The sequence below is a fragment of the Magallana gigas genome, chromosome 6 (assembly GCF_963853765.1).
Source record: "Magallana gigas chromosome 6, xbMagGiga1.1, whole genome shotgun sequence".
Taxonomy (NCBI): Eukaryota; Metazoa; Mollusca; class Bivalvia; order Ostreida; family Ostreidae; genus Magallana; species Magallana gigas.
The window spans coordinates 45,161,098-45,186,930 of NC_088858.1; the positions used below are offsets into that span (position 1 = coordinate 45,161,098).

The 25,833-nt window shown below is 32.9% G+C and overlaps 1 long non-coding RNA gene across 1 annotated transcript; it reads right to left on the bottom strand.

Annotated features, from left to right (window-relative positions):
* Positions 1-598: 598 nt before the first annotated feature.
* Positions 599-24,507, bottom strand: LOC136276010 (uncharacterized). The gene is made up of 4 exons (XR_010714499.1): positions 24,313-24,507; positions 16,882-16,945; positions 16,125-16,224; positions 599-683 (listed from the first exon to the last, which is right to left on the bottom strand). It is a non-coding gene; the product is annotated as an uncharacterized lncRNA (long non-coding RNA).
* Between the last annotated feature and the right edge of the window lie 1,326 nt (positions 24,508-25,833).

Sequence of the window (25,833 nt, forward strand, 5' to 3'; positions counted from 1 at the left end):
GATATTGATCAACCCAATATATTTCCGTAGTGAGTCAGTAACTTAACATATATATATATATATATATATATATATATATATATATATATATATATATATATATATATATAACACAAACATTGCAATAATTCTCCATTTGACTTATACCTGCACATAGCTCAGGATTAAGAAATACATGTACATGAAACATAGGGTAATTCTCTATATTGGACATCCGCACCCGGCCGGGCCCCTCTGGAACCCACTTTCCGCCGAGCCTATCACTCGAGTCGACCATCTAGGCAAGACTAACATCTTGCTTTCGATGACAAACAGAGCCTAGCTCTGAGCAATCGAGAACCTATACATCTGCAATTCAATTGATGAGATCGGAAACAAGATTTGTGGCTATTCTATATAATTGAAATATCAAATCCCATACAAATTGCTTGTCGATTCTTTATCAAAAACTGATAGCTAAAAGGGGTAAAATTTATTTTAAAGGCCTATTTAAGAACAATTTTTTAAATTAATCTGTATCTTAACTAAAATTTTCAGCATAGCTTATATAAACATGTTGAAAATTTAAAAATACCACAAACATTACACACCTGTTGCAAGGTGTCATCCACAGCATTTTTATACTCAGCAGTTGTCAATGGCATATCGCCCAGGCAAAAAGGTATAAGTGCCTACTGATAATCCTGTAAAGCAAATTTAAATTTTTGAAGAAATAATTAATCTAAAGCTGTTGCAATAATAATTATGATATGGTCCGGTCTATACATTTAGTTCGATCATTTTAACAATCTCGTGTCTATGCAATCAACAATTAATATGTTTTCCAACGGTTTTAAGCTAAAACATGTAAATGTAACGTGTCAGTTAAAATAAGGATTTTGATAAAGATTATCGGTCATTGGATTTGTTAGAATATACATGCACAGTTAGGTTATTAATGCGGTGAATGATATTTCTATGATATTGATGTTTATTTAAAAAAAACCATAACCCCTCGCAGTCCGACATTAGTTTGATCTCAATATCGTTTCAGTACTTACGTTTTTAAATGTAATATATCGGACTGCCTCGTGTACATTAATGAGGTAATAAAAAATGGCAAATTTTATAAAGTACGATGCATGCTGATTTCAAATATGTATGTAAGAATTACAAGACAAATTTTTGGTCCCATCTAATGTTTTTCACCTATTCTCTATTAACTCGTCCAATGCGTATTTGATTTGTCGCAGAGATGACTATAGCAAGTCGCATTAAATAAAAAAAATGATTATCAACACGTAATGATATACACAACAGATAACGACCTAAAAATATATCATTTATTATATTATATAAATATATATCATATATGCGTTAGAAATTATAGCAAAGAATACGACTAAAGTCGGCCAAAACCACCATGATATTTTGACTTAAAGGGTTTGATATTAAAAAAAGGTATAAACTATTTAAAATGTCGCTGAAATTAAGTAAGCTATATAACCCCATTCTTACAAAGCCAAGAGACAAAATGTTTACAGTAAACTCAGTTTTACGTTTGAAATTGTTTTGAACTACCATTTTCTTCGTCTCATAAAAATCAAAACGGGTAACACGTAACACGAGAAAATAATTGTCTTCACAGATACATCAAGTATAATTGTTTTTTAAAAAGGGTTATATACGTTCCGTTCGCTTTTAAATTTCGAATGGTTCATTTAGTTTATTAGCTCACCTGAGCTTAAAGCACAATTGAGCTTTTCTGGTCGATCTGTCTGTCTGTTCGTAAACCTTTCACATTTTCAACATCTTCTCATGAACTACTGGACCAATTTCAACCAAACTTGGCACAAATTGCCCATAGGCAAAGGGGATTAAGGGTCATGCCTTTTTTTAAAGGGATGATTATTAGAAATTGTTGAAAAAATTTGAGAAATTTTCAAAAATCTTCTCAAGCCAGGAAAGCTAAAAATTTGATGGAAGCATCCTCGGGTAGTGTAGATTCAAACTTGTGAACATCATGATCCCCGGGGGTAGGATAAGGCCACAATAGCGGTCGAAGGTTTACATCGGAATATACAGTGTAAATCTTAAAGAGAGGGCTACATAATTGCAGCTAGATTTTATCATATCGATTGTTCCTCAGGTGAACGATGTGACCCATTGGCCTCTTGTTTAGTTATAGTAATTGCAGAGAAATAGATTAAAACAAGAGCACCACAAAGTCGAGCATCCCCTCGCAACATGATATATTGGTTGGGGGTGCATTATTTAGGATATACTCGTAATTGAAGGGAAATAATATTTATCTTCTTACAACCTCTTGGAAATAAAATATTTCGTTATAATTCCTATCCCCATGCACGCTCTGTGGTGTATCCATAGCGGTTACATTTACGTGATTGTACAATTCCTCAATTACTAGCGAAAACAAAAGGAACCATGTTTTAAGCTTTAGTTATATAGTAATATAGTTTCATTCTCTTTATTCAGTGACATACATGTACATTACGCAATCAGACAATTAATTAGTGTTGGCAAATCCCAGGACCCCCCCCCCCCCCCTTCGATATACACCCCCAGGGTAGTTGACTTTTTTTATACAGAAATTCCTTCATGTCATGTGTCATGTCATGTACACAATTAGTTCCATTTTGAATATTTAAAAAATTAGCTGAAAATAAACGATTAGTGTAAACCACCGTCCCCTTGCAAATGAAGGGAGGAAAGGTATGTCACTCCGGGTTGTTTACATTACTAGTACTACCCCTTCGTCATTTTGGGACTATAAAACATGTATCCGTTTTATATACACTGTATCCAACAAGCATCGCAGTAAATTTATATCTCCCTCAAAATGTTCTTTTGTAGTTCGTGAAAGCCCGAAATTCGCCTCAGAATGCTGCTTGTTTGGATGATATTGGGATTAATTTTATTTCTTGCTCGGTTCAGTTTTTCATTTTGCATTTGGACATCCTTCTTTCTTCCCATTGCACAAAAATCAAAATACTGAAGTACTGAAAGCCGGGCTCTTTTGGTGTGTCTTTATGCATATTGTGTAGTAAAGACTGAAAATCTCTCTCTCTCTCTCTCTCTCTCTCTCTCTCTCTCTCTCTCTCTCTCTCTCTCTCTCTCTCTCCTCTCTCTCTCATGCTTTTAATGTTGGCAAAGCGTCAGAGAGCCACCAAATTTTGTAAGCGGCTATAAACAATAAACATGTCTGTCTAGTAGAAGTTAAAAAGTTCAACAGTTGCTGCCTTGAATTACGCAACAAGCATTATATATTCAATCCCCATTTCTTCATCGCGCAGCAAATTAGTTCATGGAAATTCATGTGCATTGTATGTGAACAAAATGCATAGTAATGTTTTAAAAACACGTTATTAATAAGAAAACTAAAAAAGATAGACAATTCATTCGAAATTTAAAAAAAAGAAGCAAAATGCCAACACATTTGACAAAACGTGGCTCTTTGTGTAACTATTTGGTATAGCGGAAGCTTTACCTTGACGCTGTTTGTTTTTTTGTTTACTTTTGAAGTTGTGCTATTTATAGTAACATTGGCGATTTGCCTGCCTTTGCCAAGACTCTGCTTTCAGCAGAGCCCGGCTAAAAACGGTTGTTGCTTGCATTTACAAGGCTTAAATCCAACAAAATATCAAGTTGTTGATTTGAAATGTTTATTTCGCGAATGCGAAATGTCTATATTCAAGCCGTACATAAAGTTTGTATTTTATGTGTTGCAATTAATTATACTTTAAAAAATGTTTTACAGAATTACTTGAAAATGAATAGGATTGTCTTTTTAACCATGCTTATAAAGTGTAAGAAGTTTGATAAACTTGCTTAAAAGACTGAAATGGACACACATACATGCTATGAAGCTATATCCCTTTCGCAACAAGTTGCGCAAGGGGATAACAAAAAAGGGATGTTACATATTGTTATTTTGGTAATGCATAGTTGGTATTTAAATCTTTTATCGTTTTCTGTAAGCTTTGTTCCCGAATCTACATTACAGCTATTTAGATTCTAACTGGTATAGATAGTACTAAATAGTACTATTTCAATTTTTTTCACAATACGTAATGAAATACAGTTATTTCCTACATTTCTGTAAGCGGTTTAGATGTAATTGACCGGCGTATAAATGTTTCTTGTTAAACATATGTTGAATGATGCTAAATTCTTATGCGGAATAAAATATTGTGGTGAATTAAAACTCTCATAAAAAGTTGATATTAAATTTCTAGCATCCCAATACACATTCCCTGTTGCAATAAAAGTCCACATAAACCATATCAAGAAGTGAATTTCTGTTTAATACATCGTATGATGATAATTTACTATGTATTAAGATGTTTTATTAATGTAATCTTTGCTTACAATTACCAAATCATTGTCAAAAATATCGGCGAAAATCATCCCGAATTTCCTCGACGGCATTGTCAGGCAGTTTCATCCTATGTAAATCGCAATGCATTGTTGATATTGCGCATTCCAGTCACAAATTCTATTATTATACTTTCATGTTAAATACTGAAATCTGATTGGTTTAGACGCAGTTAATAATCCGTTCTATTACCCTCAGCGTTAGCAACACACTTAGCAACGGGTAACACAACAAATTGTAACATGCGCATAAACTATGCGCGTAGGGTTCGCCGTAGAATTCACGATATTTCTTGATAAAAGGAGTAAAAAATTCTCTAAAATTCAGACATTCAGTATAATAAAATAAATAGTGCCCGTCGGTTGACAATGGTTTCCTCGGGGTGTCAATTTCAACTGTTACACTTCCAAACAGGCACTATTTATACAATGGTTGCATTTGTTATACGAATGATACATGTCAGTTTCTTGTTACAGCGCTTTTATTCGCGTGATTTAATTCTCTGATGTAAACTGATTTGCTCGAAATATGGCGGGCATTTGCATGTTGAAATCATGACGCCACAAATGTCGATCCCGATGCTAATAAATAACGAGCTCAGCTATTTGCACAGGCAGTTGGTTTGATCTGCCACGGCAGAGCAGACGGTCTCGTCCACTGCTGGTCACAAGCCACGCTTCAGTTGGGTTCTGCATTTCTGCAGATTTGCCACTGCAGAGCAAGGTCTGTCCCTGACTCCCAGTTCTGGGAATGGCAATGATTAATTTTATTTATTGTTAATTGGAATTAGCTGATGAAATATTATTGTTTAATCAATCAGTTTACTATACTTCAGTTTATAGGCAATATTTAAAGTGGGAGGATTATAGGAACGGACTCCCGGACAGTTTTGCGGGATATAGAACTTTATTTATTAAGGGTTTTGATGCATATGACTGTTTATAATATTTGTATTTACATCCCATCAAGTTTGGAAATTCATTGATTTTAAATCCCATCAAGTTGGAAATTCATTGATTTTAATCCCATCAAGTTTAGGAATTCATTGATTTTTTATGCATACACTCACAGAGTCTATGGACTATCATTATTTAATAAATTGGAAATATCTTTATTTTATTTAAATCCTGGCTTTGAGTTTTCTTTGATGCCATTACACAGATTTGGGAGACCCACAAATTGAGTTTTATAACATCCTGGGTAAATAAGATAAAACCCAAGTTCGGTATAATATAATTTATATAAGCGGGATACCCAGAAGAATCACAGTATTGTTGTGTGCATTGGGATACTTTTAAAAACCGCAACACTGATGTCGGAAGCGGGATAGTTTAAAAACGCAACATAAATTTGAGTAAAAACAATGGTTTTGTTTTGATACAGATGCTATGTGAAGATCGATTAATTTGTTAGTGACTCTGGTGCTTGAGGACAGGACCAAGCCCCCCGATTTATACCCCAAGGGTAGTTGACATTGTTTTAATACAGAAATTTCTTTAAAAACATGTTTCATGTTGACTATCTAAAAATTAGCTGAAAAAAAATGATAAGTGTAACCCCCCCCCCCCCCCCTTGCATATGAAAAGAGGAAAAGTATGTCACTCCGGTTTGTTCACGCAGAATCTCACACAGTTAAATGTGTACATCCTAATAAATACTGTATATACAGTATTAATGAATCATTTTGCTTGTAATATGAATCTTGACAATCAAGGCTATTATTTCATTCATGATTTGTTATAATCATGATATTATTTTTTTTATATCCCCCCCCCCGAGGGCCCTTGATTAGTGAATACATAAACAGTAACTGTATCCACTTTATATATAATCCAACAAGCACGGGATGATATTATCACAGTAAATGTAAATATATATCTTCCTCATAATGCTTTTTAAATAAAGTACGTTTTTTTGTAAACCTTTGATATCATGTTGAACGAGTTTTTCGAAGACAAGCTAGGTAACTCTGGCGGAAGTCAACATTTTTCTTATTAACCGGGTTTTCCAACGGAAAAATCCGGTTATTAAAATGGTGAAAATGGCGGGCGGGCGGCTACCAAAAGGATACCCTTATTGTACGGATAACTCCTCCTACAGTTTTCAAGATAGGAAATTGTTCTTTTGCAGATCAATTGCACATATATCAGAGGTGTGCATATTGCTAGGATTTTGATGTCCAATAATATATCAAAAAAATAACAGCTTTTTAACTTGGTCATTTTTTGGCAATATATTGCATATAGTGTACCCTCATTGTACGGATAACTCCTCCTACAGTCCTCAAGATAGGAAATTTCACTGGATACGGGTTGACATGTATTATGGGTACAGTTCACATAAAAGAAAACCCGGTTTGCTGTCACATTGACAGCTTTTCACTTGTCCGAGGAGTTGTTTTGTGCACCTATAGAATTCAATCGATTTACTCGGATGTTATCGTACCAAAGTGACCGACAAATATTTACTTCCTTCAGAGTTACCTAGCAGAGGGGTGTATCAAATAACCGAAATCCGTGGAAGATCCTCAAAAAATCTAGCAAAATCTAACAAATGTGGGCAATTACTTAAAATTATTTTTCATATTAAGAAAGAATACAATATTATACATAATTTGTAGTGAATCTTTTTCCCTTGAATCCTGTTCAAGCATTTTTAAACATATAAATCGTGATTTCTGATCACCAGCGGGGAAAATAGGCAGACATTACTAGGATTTACAATTAAGTGATTCCCGCGCCCAATCATTATTGTACCCGTAAGAGTAGGTTTATTTTAGTTCAACACAAAACAGCAAAATAAAAAAAATATAACAAAAAATTCTGATCGTATATATTGTGTCGTTTGTTTGCTTTCTTCTGAATCTGTGTTGTAAGATATTGACATAAATATAGAGGGTACAAACGGATTTAATTTACTGATTGAATCGGTAATTTTGTGCAATGAACGCATAAATTAGATTAGAAATATGTCATAAAATGATAATTTGGAATAGAAAAAAGAGTAAAATATCGGGAGTTTATACCTGGAGGGGCTGGGGTGGAAGGAGGGGGGCCGCAACTCCTTCTTTCGATTTTTTTTAAAATATTGACAAATGGAATAATAAATTATTCTTGAGACCGTAATAAGTATATGCGGTTTTTTTTAAATGTAATATGTTTATTAACTTAAGATCAGTTTTAAATATACATGAAACGTTCTGCATGTTATGCATGATAATAAGGCTGTCGTCATGCACGTGTAATTGTCATGTACATGTATATGCCAATAAGTTTTTAGCTCTATAAATGTAAACATTGATTGTTTATTGTTAAACATCTGATACGACAGACTTTTTATATGGATTATAATCAATTCTAGACAACAGGTGCTTAAGGACAGGACTGACCCAACTCCCTACCCCATGAATCTTGACCCACGGGCCATTAGTCCTTTTTTATTAAATTATCCTTTTACGACATTTCTAATTCAATGTATACATTCATAGCTCAAAATTACCTTTAAGAAATCCTCTCTAGCTATAAGATAAGATAATAATTTCCAATTTTCCTAAATGAGAAATTACATATACAAAGTTGTCCATGCATATACATGCATATGAACGTGCAGCAGTTTTGTGAGTATATACAAATATGTCATTTATGCTTTTTTATCTAAACAATATTTTATTCAAAAAAATATATTAAATGGCACATCCTATTTTATTTATCCTACATCAAGATCAAAATGAACAAATTGAAATAGTATGTCATTGTGAACAGTGGTTGGAGGATGGTGGCTTCTATTCCAGGGTCTGCCTTAAATAGCTCTGCATCAAGATTGTCAATAGGGGAGGGGGGTCAATGTCTCTTGGTTCTGGTATGACAGCTTTTTCGTCAGGAGATGGCCGGTTCAGTACTTCATGGAAGTGTCCGGTCCATCTTTATACCCCTCGCAAACAAAGTTTTGGGGGTATATAGGAATCACCTTGTCCGTCCGTCTGTCTGTGCAATCGTGTCCGGTCCATATCTTTCTTATGGGGAAACATTGGAAGTTCTTACTTCACACAAAGATTTCTTATGGCTTAAGGATGTGTCATGACCTTGACCAAAGATCATTCGGGCAAGGTCAAGGTCACTGGCAGAAAAAGTGCAAAATTCGTGTCCGGTCTATATCTTTCTTATAGAGAAACATTGGAAGTTCCTACTTCACACAAAGATTGCTTATGACTTAGGGGTGTGTCATGACCTTGACCCAAGGTCATTCGGGCAAGGTCAATGTCACTGGCAGAAAAAATGCAAAATTCATGTCCGGTCCATATCTTTCTTATGGAGAAACATGGGAAGTTCTTACTTCACACAAAGAGTGCTTATGGCTTAAGGGTGTGTCATGACCTTGACCCAAGGGCATTCGGGCAAGGTCAATGTCACTGGCAGAAAAAGTGCAAAATTCGTGTCTGGTCCATATCTTCCTTATTGAGAAGCATTGGAAGTTCTTACTTAAGGGTGTGTCATGACCTTGACCCAATGTCAATTTAGGAAGTTCAAGCTCATTATTTCAAAAATGCTAAATTCTGTCTGTGTCATGTCTTGTATTAATAGAAATATTAGAAGCTAAAATTTGACACAAAGCTTGCTTGTCTCAAGCCACATCAAATTATTTTTAGATTCTCATCCCCGTCTCTCTGAAAATGGTCTGCCCCGATTTAATTTTTTTTGGGGAAAAAAATGTGTTGAAATTTTTTTTTGGAAAAAATCGGGCTCAGTATACCAATAATTCAAAATGTTTAAATATTTAATGGCTGTTTGACATGTGGATTTCGTTTGATGCGAGTCATCATGATGGTTGTTAAGGATGTTGTTTACTCAGGGTTTGAGTTCTCAAATCCGGATTGTTAAAAAGTTCAATTTCATGAGTAAAATTTGTTTTAAATACAAAAAGTATTTATGAAATGAATTATTATTGACATAACAATCGATATTTTTACTAAATTATGGAATTAGGGTCTGACAAAGTTTGACTTTTAGCAAAACAGAGGAAATTCGGACTAAATTTTTCAGATTTTGTTTTCCACTGAAATATTTTTGGTAGTATTGTAGTATTTAAAGTTAAGATTTTATTTGTTAGTCAACATAATTTTGCATATTTTTAGTTGGTTTTATCTTGCTTTTTCTTATAGAAAATCGTATGGAAAAAACTACAAAAATATTGAAAAATGCCTAAAAATGATAAAAGACACCATATCTCAAAATTTTGATCATTGACCTCATATAAATTTTATGCCAGCAGAGAAAGGTCAATATACTTAGTTTAATACTATAAATGTTTTAGCATTATCATCATTCAGTTTTTTGTTATATTGAATCAAAAATGTGTAGTAATTTGAAAACTGATAGAGGAAATTCGGACTATAATATCTATAAAAATTGTGAATGAAAACTTTATTCTTTGTATCTATTTAATGTCACTACCATTCATAAACTGTATTTCATTTGTTAAAGAGTTAAGCAATTTGTATTATTTTCACAATTAAGAAAATCTCAATCTTAGTGTAAAATTTTTATGGATTTTTCTTAAATTTTCAAAAATTATTCAATGGTCATTAACTCAAAAAGTAGGTCATTGACCTACCTTTTCGAAAGTGAAGAATAACACTACCATGTAAGGTCTATAACACACAATAGTTGGTTTTTCATTATCATCAGTGGAATTTTTTTTCATTCTGAGTAAACGTCATCCTTAACGGAAGGATGCAAATGTCCTCATGCATTAACAGTTAACTTAAAATAAAATGGAATTTAAAGAATAGAAATTGGTTTGTTTATTCCTATTAGCATTAACAGTGTTAAAAAATAGAGCAGTTGTTATTTATAGAAAATAAACAGTGAAATAGATTCATCCAATATTTTCTATAATAGCAAAAATACACGCGTTATGATTTTTTTTCTTAGCGGGGGGTATCAATTGTGAGCTTGCTCACAGTACCTCTAGTTCTTCCTGTTCTTTCTCCGTATTTAGCAGTGTACCATGTATGTCTTTGATGGGCCCTCGTGCATGAGCTTTCTCTATATCTACCACATACTCGTTTCGTGATCTTTCTTGCTCTCCCTTTACTGCCGCTTCCTCTGCCTCTTATCTTACTTCATGAGATTGAATAAACATATATTTCCATTGTATATTTTTCTTAATGTAAAAATGACTTTGTATTCCAGAGTTCAATCCCTCTTCTCGATTTACTGTCCAGTAATTAAAAAGATAAAAACTTTTACACTCAGATAATGATATGTTAATTTTCTTAGTGAAATAGACTACCAACAGTTAACATTGGATAGACTTGTATGCATTGTGTAACAGGGAAGGTTCTGCACTTAATTCCAATCCAAACCATTACAGTAAGATGCTTTGAATTATTGAAAAATACACAGAATGTCGTCCCATTTCATATGTAATTGCAATATATGTTCTTTTTCTCCCAGCTCCTGAAAGATTTTAAATACCGGTATTTGATATGTAAGTTTTTTAAAGATATCATTTACTTGTTTGTCTTTTTCTTGTATATGCGTGATGTAAGGGTTTCTTATTTCTCCATATATAATACAAGGTTGTTAAATTCGTCTGAAAGCCGAGAAGCATTGCCGGTGTATGAATATTGTTGAAATATACTATCAAACTACAACTACCAGTACAAACGACGACCTCATGTCGAAGCCCGGTAATTCCTTTCACTGAATATCTGCTTGTCATGCCCATGTAAATACCTTTGGATCAAGTTACTATTATGATAATATACATGTATATTAATTTGGTAAATTGGGACAAAATTTAAAGTTAAAGCGCGATTTATGATCTAAAGAGGTTGGCACCTAAAATACTAGGTATGTCATAGTAGATGCATACCTTTTCTCTTTTTATATGCAGATTCGGTTGTTTTAAATAAATCTTTTATTTTCAATTAATTTTTATAGATTTTTTATGGAACATATTGTGTACACACTTTAAATGAATTTCTATCAAAAAGAGCGTCAACTTCCCCGTGGGTCTAAATCGGGGGGGGGGGGGGGGGGGCTGTTTTCAAGCACCTGTGGTTAGTGAAAGTGACTATTCTTCCTTACAAAATATATGGACTATATTTGTTGTTGACAGTGTATAAAAACTTTCATTTAACAACAAGAGATGTTTGTAAACACTTATGCCCCCTCCCTTGAAAACATCTGCATAAAAAAAATAAACGGAAACTACAAATAATTGAAATTTTTCTAAGTCCAAGCCACATAGCTCTGTCAAAAAATGCTTGATCGTATCCAAAATTAAACTTGCCTAAAATTGTTATGATAAACCTGTATACCAAATTTCAATACGTGCATCCCCTGCGAAGAGAATGAACGGAAACTGCAAATAATTGGAATTTTTCTACGTCCAAGGGGCATAACTCTGTAGATAATTGCTCGATCGTACCCAAAATCGCACTTGACCAAGATATGAATATAATAAATCTGTAAACCAAATTTCATTTCAATATGTGCATCCTCTGCGAAGAAAATGGACGGAAACTGCAAATAATTTGAATTTTTCTACGTCCAAGGGGCATAACTCTGTCGATAATTCCTCGATCGTATCCAATATTAAACTTGATCTAGATAATATTAATATAAACCTGTATATCCTCTGCGAAGAAAATGAACGGAAACTGTTGGTGGACCGACCGACAGACAGACAGCAGGAAAGCAATATGCCCTCCCTTTGAAGGGGGGGGGGGCATAAAAATACTTTCCAAATCTTATCTGGACTATCAGGGGTCCTGTTCTCAAGCACCTGTGGTTAGTGACATTGACTATTCTTCCTTACAAAATATATGGACTATCTGTTGTTGGCAGTGTTTAAAAACTCACATATAACCCGTATTTTGAATAATACTTTAAAATAATAATAATAAACTGAAACGAAAATACTTTCCAAAACCCATCTTTGAGTTTTGTTTGACATTTAAACTATTTTAAATTCAAACAATTAAAGCAACGGTGATTATAAGTGGCAAACAATCATTGCCGTAATGATAGAACGTCATTCTTATTTGTTGGTTAGATTATGGTAATAATTTGATATAAAATATAAAAACTCGAATTTTTAATAACTTTTTGTTTTCAATTGGAGAAGGTTTGATCGTTAGAATCAAACAATGAAGTAAGGGATCGTTACTTTCATATGTCTACTGAGTATCTTCGGTAATCTTTAATGAACATTTTAAGACAACGTAATTTACATCATTGTGAATGCACATGTAATACGTATTTGAATAAAATATCTTTCAATATTGTTCCTAGTTCATATAAGACTATACCCATGTATAACGGTATTAGTGACTTAACATTGCTTAAAGGTATATGTGGCGTATTTTTTCATGCTAAGAAATATTTGATTGATTTATTATTTAAATAAGTTATATAACGATATATCTTCACAATATATAACGCATTTTATATCATTCGGGTTAAAAAGATATAGAGATAAATAAATAATTTTTTATAATTATTGTGGAGTCGATAGTAAATCCAGCATTTGAATAAACCCCGCCTTAAATCACGTGATACCACGCTCATTCTATCACAACAACAATGGCGACGACAAAAAAGATAAATATACCGTTAAATTTGACAGATTTGGCCAAGAAAAAAAAGACAGACTGACAAGGATAGGAACAAAGGAAAGATTGTCATCGGAGACCATGTAGAATAATGGAATAGGAATTAAAGCCGAATTTAACTTAAGTTTATCATGAAGTTGTAGAGGTTTTGCTAGTCAGGTTCATACGCACTCCATGTGTTCCATCATCTTCGCTAGCCAAGGGTTTTCGGTCCACACCCATAATCCCAAGGGTTTATGGGGAGCAAAGTGGACCGAAAACCCTTGGCTGGCGAAGATGGTGTTCCATGTCCTTACTTTATAAGATATAAACCACAAGTAGAGGAATTTTTTAATAAAGAAGTGATAAACACTCTCAGTACATGCATCCCTCAGGGACAGGGGATATTCACTCATTTTACTGTGTCGTTGATGATAAAATTTGTTTCATTTTTATATCGTATACTTTTAGAAAATATACCCTTTTCCGCCCTGTGCGATATAAACCGAAAATTCGGCTAGGGTGTGATATAAACCCTAGGGGTGTGATATAAGATTTATCTAATTTAAGACATGAAAAACGTGATTCTAATTTGTAAACAAAGTGTTCTTCCATCGTGTTTTCAATGCTAGGTTTTCCCGCACTCATGCGCAGTGGCGTTACAAATGACGGATAACATTAATATTCATCAGACATGTAGCAAAGTTTAAAGACAAATAACTAAAGAAAAAACATGTTTTACGGGCCTAGGGTTTGTGAAACGTCTAATTATAAGAAGCACGATGTATATTTTTACTCAAACTCATGTCAAAAATTTTACTCCAAATACGCCCCATATACCATTAAATGAAAACAAATCTGTATTTTGCAGTATTTTCCCGTTAAAAATAGACATGCATGACATTTTTGGTTGTTGACACAAAGTTTTCATTCTAGTCTGCTTAAATAAACCGATAATGTGTAAACCGGTATATTGTGTTGATGAACTAAATTATACAACGAACTAAAGTATAAAATAGTATTTTATCTAACTAGACTTTGACCCGAGCGTGCACGGGTCGACATTGCATATGATATAGGACATTTACGAAATAGATTCATCGAGACACCGTATTGTTGACATTTACATACCCAAGCATTAAGCCTACAATGATGTTATTAACTTCACTACACTCTGCTTAGTTAGTATAATCTAACTCTCTCGGGACATGCCTTCACCACAGTTAAAATGCCTCCCATATACCCGTAATGTAGCAGAAAATTGCAGAATCACTCCGAAACGGTTTTGAAGAAAATCAACGAAGTTGCATTAAAAATATCATTTATAACAAACTATTTTGAGGCTGTAAATAACTTTCATCTAAAAATTTAATTCTATCATTGAAGTTAGCCAACGTTTTTAACTCACTTCAAATTTACACACCATGTTGACTTTCGAAACTCTTGGGATTTTTTATAGTAAATGCACTGTATTAGAGTTATCTCCCGTATTTTTTTTTTTGATGAACAGAATATATATAGCAATGAAAAAATGACAACAATAAACCGTGAACCATCTCAAAAATCAATAAAACGAAATACAAATTCAAAGCAGAGCAACACGGACCTCCAAATAGATAGAGGTAGGATCAGGTGCCTAGGCGGAGTGGGCATCCTCTGCTGACCGGTGACACCCGCCGTGTGCTCTTTGTCGTAATCCCCCCCCCCCCCCAAAAAAAAAAAAAACCAAACAAACAAACAAAAACAAAAAAGCAAACAAACAAACTGGAAAAGTCCGTAGACAATTAGGTGATAAATTAAGGTCTAACAATTAGTATGAAAAACGTCAGTCAGCATGCGACCCAGTGGAAAATTGTATTTGCTGACAAGGTCGTTGTATCGACCATTATGATAGAACTTGCGAAAAGATGATTTCAAACGAGACTGTCCTGTTTTATCAAGTTGTTTAGTCAGTAGATTGCTTTGTCTTAAAAACTGTTCATACATGAACGAAGTGCATGCCCTTGCGTATCGAATCAACTGAGAGACAAAAACACAATAAGCAGGTGATGACGGTATATTGCTACATAAGTAAGGAAAGTTGACAATAGAAAAATTGACGTCATCGCGTTTATCATAAAGTTTTGTTGCTAGGTTACCATCAATGTCCATTTCTAGTAAAATATTCAAATACGAAACAAATGACGCAGACTCTGTAGTATCTTTTATTCCAAGTTCACTGGGATATATTGAGTCGACGTAAGTATGGAAAAAACAATTGTTAATGCGTCGTCGATATACCTGAATGTTGAGTTGAATGCCACAGCGAGTGATTTTTTTTTTCACGTACAAGTTTTCGAATAAATTCTGCTTCATAAGAATACAAAAATAGATCTGCTAACAATGGGGCACAATTGGTACCCATGGGAATTCCAACAGATTGTTGGAAGACAAATTTACCATTAGAACTTTCACGTATTTGTCTTTTCGTTTCTGAGTTTATCCATGTAAATGTGATATTGTGAAAACATAAACTAAAGAGCCTCCCGTGATTTAGAGTGAATGTAGTGCGCATGCGCAAGATCGTAGTATTAAAAAAATTCAGATGATTTCCGTAATTTTTTTTTTAGGAATATTCGTCACTTATTAATTAGCGAAACTTAATTGAAAAAAAACCCCAAATTGGTAATCTTCAAGTACCAATGACGTTTAAAATATATGAAACAAAAGACAGTACTTTTCCCATTTTTCGGTATGAGAAACCAAAAAGTTGAGTCTATTTTTATATAATAGTAGTATAGATATAGCTGCATATAATCTTCTGCGCTTTCACATTTATTTAAGGAATAAGGAATCATTCTTTAAGTATTTTGAGGTGATAATTTTGGTCGGGGCGTCATTTGGTCATTATTATCCAATAATGATAGACTTGATCACGCTCCGACCGAAATTATCACCTCATAAATATTCAAAGAAAGATTCCTTATTACTTATATAATTTTAAGCCATTGTACGATTAAATGTTTAAATATAAAAAAGCAAACCCCGCCGGTGCCTCAATTAATTTGGCTTCATTTGAAGTTATGGGTTTTATAGTACAAAATCTATACGTAGTATTATCACAGGCAAAGACACTGGAAAATGTAAATATTATTTTATAAGATACGTTACCTTAAAAAAACTTCTACCAGATAACTAAAGGCAAAATGAATCCCAGAACGGTAGATCCTTTGCAACAGCTTTCTATTTAACAGTCAATGGTATCTGCCTCCTAGATATATAAGGAGAAAAACAACGCGAACAAACTTTCTTTTTAGCATCAAACAATAGTTTGCATGAAACTTCATACATATATATTTACATCTACCAAGCATAATTTCCTTTATTTCTTACGGAAACTTATAGTTAATTCATAGCTCTATAGAAACAGCAAGACTGAAATCTACACGCCCTATTTAGCGATTGGTCGAAATCTACAGCGGCTGAAAGTGACAGGACTGAAATTGACACGCCCTGTTTATCGATTGGTCTAAACCTACATCGACCTAAGTTAAATCCCGGACTGCACGAAATAATCATGACGATGCCAGACTCAAAGTCTCACAGGAGACGATTTGGCTGTTTCTTTTAGCTAACGTACTTTTGTACATTATCAGTAATTTAATTAGTGAATTTTACCAACTTTTCATAATCAGTTTATTAATTAGTTAAAGAAACATGTTAATATAAACAATAAAATGCTTTCTTTGATGATTCATGCGGGTTATGAAGGTAGCGATCATTGCAGGAAAAATTTACATAACCCGCTAACGTTATGTATTTTTCCTGCAATTTCGCTACCTTCATATCCCGAATGAATCACCAAAAAAGCATTTTATTGTTTAAGTATATCTCACTCTTAGAAGAATTTTATGAGATCTTTACGTACCCGCGTGCAGTGTTCCCCCGAATGCTACCTTCAAGGATGAAATTACCCGGAATAAGAGATGCACCTATATGATCCACAAAAAACAATACAATTAGTATTACAGCTTATGAAACGACTTATATCAAGGGTATAATATCCGACTACACTGCTTCTGAGATAGCTGCAGGTCTGTAGCTCCCGGTCTGAAAAAATTCGGATGAACGATCTGGTCGTTCATCGAATTTTTTTTTAGGCCGGGAGCTACAGACCTGTAGCTACTTCTGAGGCCGAACCAATCAACAGAGTTAATCTGTAAAAAAAAAAATAAAAACCAAATCAAAACGACGCCGTTCAGCGCAACCCAGCTGTTAAAAGACTCGGGAAAATACTGCGCAAACACTGAAATATTAAGATGATGTGATTTATATGGATGAATAATTTTTTTGTATTCTGACATAGGGAATAATTTGAGGAAACAAATTAATTTAGTTTGTACTGATCGTTTTTGAATTGCATTTTGCCCCCCCCCCCCAAAAAAAAAAACCACCCAAAAACCCCATTAAAACATGCACATCCCCCCCCCCCAAAAAAAAAAACCCATTTATTTAGCAGGATTTACATTTTAAGTTCGCCTTTATTTACATGAGGAATGCAATAGAGAATTTATGACACTTTTTCTTTAGATATGATATCTGTACATATGTATCTTTATATGTTTAAGTACTTGCAGCTAATATGTACATGTATATATACAGTCAGTTTTGTTTTCATTTTTCTGACATTTTTTGAATAAACTCTAAAATATTGTAAAGCTAACATTTTTATTTTTCCTGAAATTCCAACCTTTAATACTGTTAAACACTGATCAAATTTTATGTTTAATCTCTATGACGAATTTTTTTTTTATTTAAACACTAAAAACGTCAGTGTGCATCATTTCTTATGGAATAATAAACGAGATTATTCAGCTTTTCTCTGCATGTTTTGTGCACTTCGTTATAATTTTAATTGGGTAGATCAATGTATTATGGTTTTATAAGTGATGAACTGTGTAATGGGGATCATTCATCTAGATTGTGTTTTTTGTGACTTTTTGGATCAAGAAAATGTAATATAACTTTGTCTGTTTAAAAACTATATAGCATCAGTGTAGTACACTTAATCCCTGCAATGGAACGACGATAAGGCGGAAGCATTCACCTTGGCGATTTAATGAGCGTAACCCGGGTTTGATGAAACCTGTGTTTGTCAGGAGTGGCACACATCCTAATGACGTCGTACTACCAACTGTACGCATCAATTATTATAATTGTTTTTTAAAAAGCATTTGAAAAAATTGCAACCGAATTAAACATCTTATCGTGCAAAATGCAGAATTCAGTCATTTAGAATTTTCAAAGAAGGTGTTGCAAAACAGCGGGACTATTCCCTAACGTGAAAAGGACCTTTAAATATCCGTATGGCTTGAGAGCCATATCTAAATATAGACACATTACGTAGAGTACTATATTTACATAGCGGGTATGTTCCGTACGGAGGCAAAATAAACAAACATTTTACGCGCATTTCTATCGAACATGACAGCCACCAAATACAATTAGAAAGATAACGATATACATGTATTCTGTATTCAAATATTAACATATATCAATTTTATTTCTACTGTCCAGTGTGTTAAAAATATCATTCTTGAGATACATGAATAAATCTGATTCTGGCTCTTCAAAACCGTCAGAGTTGTTATCATAATTATCATATGTTTCTATAATATCTAGATAAACGCAAATCTAAGTAAAAAGGTAGAACAAATTTATCCGTACATATTCTCAGTAATCTATAGCCTTATCACCGATTCAAACTTTTAAAAATTATTTTGTTTGCTTTTTACAACCTGTACTTGTATCTTTGAAATCAGCTTACCAGTTTATGTCATAAAAAGGGTGAAAATCAATTTCCTACATTAATGCATACTGAGTACATTGTTTGAAAATCTCTTGTTCCGAAGAAAAGGTTTATTTAAGTTTTATATTGGGGACTTCACACAGTAATGTTAAATAAAGCAGGCATGCAAAATATTACATTAACAAGAGTTTAAATAACTTTATTCTGAAATTCTTAAATTATCTCTATACATTATCTTTCCATGCGATAAAAAGAAATTAAATTAAAAAAAGAATTCCAACGTTTTTAGGATTCGAACCCAGTCAAAAAAATAAGACACTGTTTAAGTCTATTCTAACTGCGTAACCACTCGACTAATCTAGACATAAATTATGTAGTGAAAATTTAATACATCATTTTTAGATTTCAAAGGTATTGATGATTTTTTCTTAAAGTCAGATTTATTAAAAGTATGCCTCTTTGAAACAAAAATCGGAAATGGCAGTTTTCAAGAAATTGTCTTACTCTGGACGTTAATATTAAATTAATTTTGTTTCATGGTGGCAGTTTTTCATTATGATGAGGATTCCCCTTTAAATATTAGAAACTATATATATGGGATGTCAACGAGTACTCGACAATCACTCTGTCACACAAATTTGCTTTGCCTAAGATGACATGGAGCTCAATTATGTGCAAGCGTCATAAGAAAAAGGAAAAGCTATGACATTTGCTAATGGATATTTAGATAAATTAATTTTCTTCTTCCAGTATGGAGTTGGCCCCATTAACTGTGTAGAATTCTACTGTCACATACACTGTATCTTAAACTCAAGAACATTTAAAAACTTATGATAATACGCACTAGATGTATTTGATTTCATATAAATCAAATGCCTGAGTTATTATCATTTAGTTAATGAGGCCAACTCCATACTGGAAGAAGAAAATGTAGTTTTTATTTACCCTTTCAGTTTCGCATTAAAAATCGTGCCTAGTATATATCCTGGAATCTAGCTACTTATAGTCAAATATAGAATCTTGATTCTAAACTTTATCTCCATTAATCGGTGGATAAAATGAGTTCTAGAAATAAACGTGACAATAGAAAATATAGTTTTATTCTGCTCATGCAACAATTAACATGCATAGTAGCAATACCTCTAAGGTTTAATTTTCGATGGCAAACGGAACCTAGCGCGCTGGTCGGTCACTACACCACCCCTGCGAATGATATTGTCATTTGTATTTAGACCATGATATGTGGTTTTATTTGACCCTTTCAGTTTCGCATTAAAAATTGTACCTAGTATATTTCTTAGAATCTAGCTACTTGTAGTCAAATATAGAATCTTGATTCTAAACTTTATCTCCATTGATCAGTGGATGAATTGAGTTTTAGAAATAAACGTGACAATAGAAAATATAGATTTTTATGCTCATGCAACAATTAACATGCTTAGTAGCGATACCTCTAACGTTTAATTTTCGATCCGCGCCATCTTCATATAATAAAGCACCATCTTCATATAAAAAAGCACCATCTTCGTATAATAAAGCACCAGCTACATATAATAAAGTTCCAAATTCATATTTTAAAGGACCAACCTTATATTAATAATAAAGCAGCACCTTCATATAAGAAAGCACCATCTTCACATACAAAAGCACCATCTTCATATAATAAAGAAACATTCTTCATATGAAATAACCACAAAATAATATAATAAAGCACCATCTTCACATCTTGCAGCTATGGCGTTCCATATACGAGGGTTGATTCAAAATTAATGTCACAGATGCGATTAAATCGTGAAAAATCAGCGTTAAGTGACAAAAACTTGCGTTTTGAGATATCTACTTATGTCAATTCAGATTTGAAAATATCAGTTCATTATGATAAATATTTCTGAAGATAATATACTTTGTAAAGCGTGAAGCAAGGATAGTCGCCGCACACTAGCAACGTCATTTCTAGATCTTTGGCGTTATGGTAGAATTTCGTAATTAAGCACTCTATTAAAATTGGCCACGGTGCTCTATTTTACATTTTTCCCCCATTTATTTTTTTCTCATTAGTAATTAATTACTCTTTTTGTAATTGATAGAGTAGTATATTAGATAGTATTTAATGTGCGATCAGTTTGTTGAGATCTCTTCAAGAAGTCATAAACGTAGCTTTATGATATGGCTCATAACTCATGACATACATGTAAAAACCTAGTTTTAACTTTCCATCAGTACTGGAGCATATATCTGTATACATTTTTCATTTATTAACATGATATATGCTTTCATTAAATGTTGGAACCACGTTTAAGGGTTCCCTGTTTAGTCGCTCTCCGTTTTAGGTTGATATATCAATTTCAGTACATTTTATGGTGATTTCTATCTATCGAAGCAAAAAATGCCTTGAATCTCTCTTTGCGTGTCCAGTCTTTTAATTCCTTGATCTAGAGTCAAAAGGCATTGCGTAGATATTCAAAATAAACGGTAACGTTCCCTAATTTTTTAGAACAGTTAGAAAGAGTCTATGATATATCTGTTTCAAAATATTGTGCTGTTTGGGGCTTTTTCAAATTGTAAAGCATGTAATTTATTAATTTAAACAAACCTTAAAAAAGACCTAAATTCATGACGCGGCGATGTCATGTATATCATGCTATTCTAATTAGAATTTTGATAAGGTAAATTTTAATGTATCATTTTATACAATACAGCGCCAGTTTGAAACGCGGTGCATAGTGTGACATTACTTTTGGACCAACCCTCGTATATATCTATTCAATGTGTATCGTCCCGATCCTCTCAAATTGTCGTTTAACTGTATTCCACCTGTATCTCAAACGACCTTGTAGTGAGCGACCGGCGCGCTAGCTTTAGTTCGACATCGAAAGATTTTTATCTTGTCTAGATGGCCGAGTGGTTAGCGCGATGGCCGATCACTACTTGAATGGGGTCCAGTGGTCGTGAGTTCAAGCCACGGCCGGAGCAGAGGTGGGGCTCTATCTCTATCATTCACTATTTGTAGGTATTAGTCATTTTGAGAGTTATTGCAATGTATGTGCTTATATATATATATATATATATATATATATATATATATATATATATATATATATATGTGTGTGTGTGTGTGTGTGTGTGTGTGTGTGTGTGTGTGTTATTTAATTTTAATACCCGCACATTAAACCATTAGATAACCGAAGGATTTTAATGTACCTTTCATATACGAAACAGGTCAATACATTTGTTAACGAAATAAGCAGGATAATTTTACATGAACACAACTAAACACAAAGCAGAACCAGAAGTAACACAAAATTTATTATAAATCAACTGTCTTAAACAACAATAAATAAACAATTATTAAACAGTATTATAACCTTTATAAAGAAAAAGTTCCATTTTATTTTGAAATGTCCTTTGAATTAACAGATTAAGAAAGACATATATCAAGCATGTTTGCTATGTAAAACATAACGAGTACAATCTCATGGTGAAGTACCGAAACGGCTGATATCCGTAAAACACGGTGATAATTTAACGCTTTCTAATTGACACAAATTTCATCGGGCAAGCCACAAAATAAACGGAAAGTGTCCTTAAATCAAGTATATTTTTTTAAAAATCAATGTGCACGGAACATGTAAGGAATTAGTGTAATTGATGAATGTTATTTTTTTAATGAAATTCTTCCTTCAATCTCGAGACAAGTTTAATGTATTTACTTAGTTTCGTTTTCAATGGCAAACAGTTAGTTGGCACTTAAAGAATAAATTTGACGGCCGGGAGGTCAGTGCCTTTTTGGACATGAGAAAGTAGACTTTTTATAAAGAAATCAAGGAAGGTTATTTACAAGATAAAATCAAAGCTTGGCAAAAAGTGTAAGTCTGAACACACACGGAACCAAATTAATTCTTTCAATCTTTTTGTTCAACTCTAGGGATAAGAAAATTTATATGGCACTAACATCAGTCTACCTTAAGATATTATGTATCTCTTCGTTAATGAAATGATAATTCTGCACAATGTTTTTTTAAATCTGATTTTTACATATCGATATATGATAAAATAACAGAAAAACATGTTCAAATGTACATTGACCATTGAATAAGAGAGAAAAAGCTAGCTTAGATTTCAGTTAATTTTTTTTTACTCAAATGTGTTTACAGATTGAGTAAAATAAATGTAGCATTTTATTTGCATTGAAAATTAAATAATAAAACTAAGGTTCCTGAGTATTGATTCAAATTAGTTGTTCTTTTATCCTGCATGACTGTTATTCATTTAAAGGGGCATCATCACGATTTTAGTCAAATTCTATTTTTCTGTTTTAATTATTTACAATGCTTTAGGAATGAATTTCCAATGACCAAATGAAAGTGGAGAGTCAGTAGTGAAATTATAAGCAAGATACAGGGCTCGCAATTCTCTGTCATGTAAATAAGGCTCGTGCTCTATTTTTGTTTACGTTAGTTCCATTTACCGGTAAAAGTTCTTTTTCTAGCTGATTTTCCATCGTCTTATTCATTTTAAGCATAAATAAAAAGATGTTAACGTTTACCACATTTATTTTCGGTCTAAAAGTGGAGTTTTTCCTTCAACGTTCAAAATGTTAACAAAAGCGTTGATAACAAAACAAAGAATTGTAAGCTCGTAACTCGCTAATAAGTCAACAAATGACACTTAAATTTTGGTTGCCTAATAAAATGCCTTACTGAAGCATTATAAACATTTAAATCAGGAAAATAATTTTTGACCAAAATCGTGACCATGCCCCTTTAAAGATCAATTCTCTGTAAATATAAAAATTCAATAGCCTTCAGAAGAAGAAAGAAGACTTCAGCAATTTTCTTTATAATTCGTATATTGATACCTTTTGGTGAATGAAGATGCAAGACCACTTTTAATGGTTGCTATGGGGACGTGTTGCCATGGTAAAGAAGCAAACGATTTTTTAATTGCCATTTTCAACACAAATTGTAAGAGATTGCAGCAGTTTCAGCTATACAGAATAAAATCATCGCATACAAAATATTGTGAATTTTTTAATTAATATTTTTTTCATAGATAAATGAATAGTTTAATGGTGTAACTTAACTGCACTTCAAAAACAATTTTTTTTTCATTTTGTTCTAACTTTAATAACTTTAAATGGAAAAAATAACATTTGACAAAGGTACTCATTGACAATGACAGTAGATACATACAGGCAATTAGTATGGTACTTGTAAGTTTCAAAAGAAAATATATATATATATATATATATATATATATATATATATATATATATATATATATATATATATATATATATATATATATATATATATATATATATAATATATATATAAAAATTGGACAATAAAACCATTTACTTGATTTCCTTAATGTTAAATAATTACCGATAACTATTTTCAGAGACGCAAACAGTCATAAATAAATAGATCATGTACCGTTACATATACCAGTAGCTCAGGTATAATTAGACATCGGTTTACGCAAGAAAAGCGACCATTTTAATAAGCTTGTCAATGGATTATTAAAGAAATTACGAGACTTACATACCTGTTATCTGGCGCTTGTCCTCCGATCCCGCAATTTCTACCTCTAAACAACATGTTTGATCAATTGTTTATGTTAGATTTAGTCAATATTGATACTGATTTACTTTTATATGTCAACAACAACCTTCCTTTACATATCAACAAAAGCATTTTTGCTTCTGTACAAAAGTTTATAGACGAATCCTTGAGATTTAAATAATATTTCTTTGTGTATATCAATTATATTTTCTTTTGTTATATATTCATATGCATGACAACTATTGTTATATTTAAGGAGAGGAACTTGTAAATTGTTAGAACTTGTTTCTGATCCTTTTGTTTAGTCAATAAAATATGTTCAAAACAAAAACCTCTAAACTTACTGATCACAGTTCATTGTACTTTAACATACCTGTTTACTTCATAAGAAAAGAAAGAACTAAATTATAAAAACAAAACTTTGTATCAAATTTACGCTGATATGTTTTCTGCGATTCGGAAATCGTTGCGAACAAAGCGGAAGTTGGATACACGCGGAAAAAACTGATATATGGTATATAATCATGATGATGCCAAACTCAAATTCCCATATAATACGCGTTGGCTACAGCTTTCATCTATCGTTCTGGTGTACATTAACAATAATTTAATGATCTTTGCTTACTTTTTACGATCAATTCAATTCATTAATTTATCAAATAAAAGATGTAAATATAAACAATAAAATACTTTCTTCGGTCTTCGGTGATACATGCGGGTTATGGCTATAAAGATAGTTACATTTCATAACGCGGGTTACATCGCTACTTTTTTTTCATGTTTATTGCTTAAATATACTAGTACACACCTAATTAAGTGTATCAAATACGGCAGACCAACAAAATACAAAAGGCACCCCACGTGCTGAATCTACATTTCTATTCAATCGCTTTGTAAGTTCACGCATACCGTTGTATTTTTGTGAAGAGATTTTTTTTAAACTATCATCGTTGAAATATGTAAGCATTTTCACTTTTTTTTTCAAAATGTAAGATTGCAAGTAAATTTCAATAAGACTTCTGCATTAATTATGTCTATTCGTTTGCACTAAGTAATATATAGAGTACTTTTTAACGAGTGTATCTTCAGATAACAGACGAGGGGGCTTGTCCCCGAGTCTGATATCTGAAGATGCACGAGTTAAAAAGTTACTCTATATGTTTTGTATCGTTGTTTTCAATGCACTGAGTTGCCCGTGATCTATCAAAATTTTGTTATGTTCCATTTTATATGACCAATGAAAAAAGAGCACGTGATTCTAGAAGTTAAGCGTAATACATTTTATGAAAGTTCCATCCACCTCGCCCTTTTAAGCAAAAATGCCGTGGATGACGGTTGTTATTTTATGCTCTCGCAATTCTTAGGATATAGTTTAAACCGAATTCCTTAAATAAATTAGGAAACCTGAACATTCACAATCTGTTGATATGCATCTCCTGGAAGAAGATCCTAAACAGAATCACTGGTTACGGCGCTTTGTGTTAGAGGTACAAAAACTTTGTGT